Consider the following 2,138-nt stretch of genomic DNA (forward strand, 5'->3'; position numbering starts at 1 on the left):
CACACACACACACACACACACACACACACACACACACACACACACACACACACACCCTGTGCTGTATCATCTTTGTGCTCCAAATTATCATGGATCATGAGCATTTGGGAATTCCTCGGACAAGGGGTGACATATAAGAAAAATTTGGATTCTATTATGCCCAGGAATCATTTTCTTGTCTCTCCCATGTTCCTTTGTAGAACCAAAAGGCATCCTCAAATGAGGTTAGAAAAATAAAATTAATTTCTATCCTCCTCTCATCACTTCAGTGAAACTGGGCCAAGGACTTGATCTTGGCTGGTTCAACATTTGGGGCTTTATTAATTCTAGTAATATTGGGCCCAGGAAACACTCTGCTGTGAGCATGTTGTAATGGAAACCATAAACTCCCAGCATTTTCAATGAGACACCCATGTGATGCTGGTCTTTGTGCACAAAAATCTCATCAACGACTCCTCCTGTGCAGAAGGGAGACCTCACAATGGGAAGCGTTTCTTCTATAGTGGTGATGAGTTCATACTCATTTGCTTGGACTCCCTTGTAGGAAGTGGCTTGCTTTTGCAAACCAGCTTGGTGGGGTTGGACAGGCGCAGGCAGTCTATAGCAGTGGACTAGAGAAAAAGGAACTAGATTCTCCGAAGGGGTTGGGCCTGTGACTTTAGTCTCATTTACAGAAACTAGAAATCTTGGATTCTCAGAGGAAACTCAGCAGTCATCTGGTACAACGTGACCCAAGATGGCCTCTATAATACCAATCAATATATAAATCAGTAAGCGTTTACTATGAGTCATCCCCAATAAGCAGTCATCTTGTAAAGTATCAAGAGACTGTAAAAATACTTGTCTTAGAGTCTAAAATCCCAGGTTCTTGTTTTGAATTCACCAATTGCTAGTTTATGACCTTGGACCAGTCAATAAATCCAAAGCTGTAACTTGCATACAGTACATGAACAACTTCTTACTAGCTGGCAAAATTCTCTCTCTGACTAGAGCTTGGTGACTACATTTCTTGGTGAGCTAAGCTTGGAGCTACTTTCTGATGACATCCTATAAATTCTATTGATTTGTACTTTACCTTCTTTGTCCAGTACTTCTGGGCAATGTTCATGAATGCTTTTGTGAAATATGGCATCTGGGTTTTTGTTTCACCATGTTTGTTTGTTTTTCAGGGAAGCCAATGATCCTGATTGTCTTGCTGAGCCTGACCTTCAAAGTAAGTCACTGGTTCATAAAGACATCCAGTGCTTTTCAAATTTTCCTTTCTTTATTCTTTTGCTATAATATTTCTATTGCATCTCTGTACTTCTGTGTCCCATCTCTGCCATTCTCCTTTTCAGAGTGTTCCTTGATTTATTTAGATATTCCACTTTTCTGCTCTGCATTGTCAATTTTCTTGTTTTGTCTTTTAAAAATTGTCTTTGAGATCTCTAATTTTCTTCCTTACAGCTTCCTGTAATTCTGCTATTAAGCTTCTGAACCACACTAAATGTTCTCAGAGTTGTTTGACTCTCACTTCTGGGAGCCTAGTTGTTTTTATTATAGCATTTCCCCCTTCTGGTGATCACAGTGTCAACATAATTACAGGGGTTGTATTGAATCTACTTAGGAAACACAATGTTCAAGGCTTATTGAATGTTCACTGTTCATTAACAAGAGGCCACTTCAGCTAACACATAGGCTTTAGCTATGGAATAAAATAAATGACTTGATAACATTCAGAAATCTGTAATTTATTCTGTTTATATTTTTTTAGAGGGGAAGTGAGGTAATCAGGGTTAAGTGACTTACCCAAGGTCACACAGCTAGTAATTATCAAGTGTCTGAGGGCAGATTTGAACTCAGGTCCTCCTGACACCAGGGCTGGCACTCTGTGCACTGTGCCACCTAGCTGCCCCTACATTTTATTGAGTTATCGTATATTGTCTCCCTCACTAGAACTACTTGACAGCAGGGACTAATTTTTTACCTCCCCCCCAGTGATTAGCTTGGTGACTGGCATACAGTAGGTACTTAATAACTGCTTTTTTTTTTTTTTACTAGATTTGACAAATTTCTCATGGTTAGAATCTCAGATCTGGAAGGAATCCATGAGATCCAACATTCTTCAGAGGAGGAAAACAAAACCTAGAGAAGTTAAG

This window comes from Petaurus breviceps, unplaced genomic scaffold, assembly GCF_028583685.1.
Source record: "Petaurus breviceps papuanus isolate PSGF00001 unplaced genomic scaffold, PetGlider_PUasm1.0 174, whole genome shotgun sequence".
In the NCBI taxonomy this organism is placed as follows: domain Eukaryota; kingdom Metazoa; phylum Chordata; class Mammalia; order Diprotodontia; family Petauridae; genus Petaurus; species Petaurus breviceps.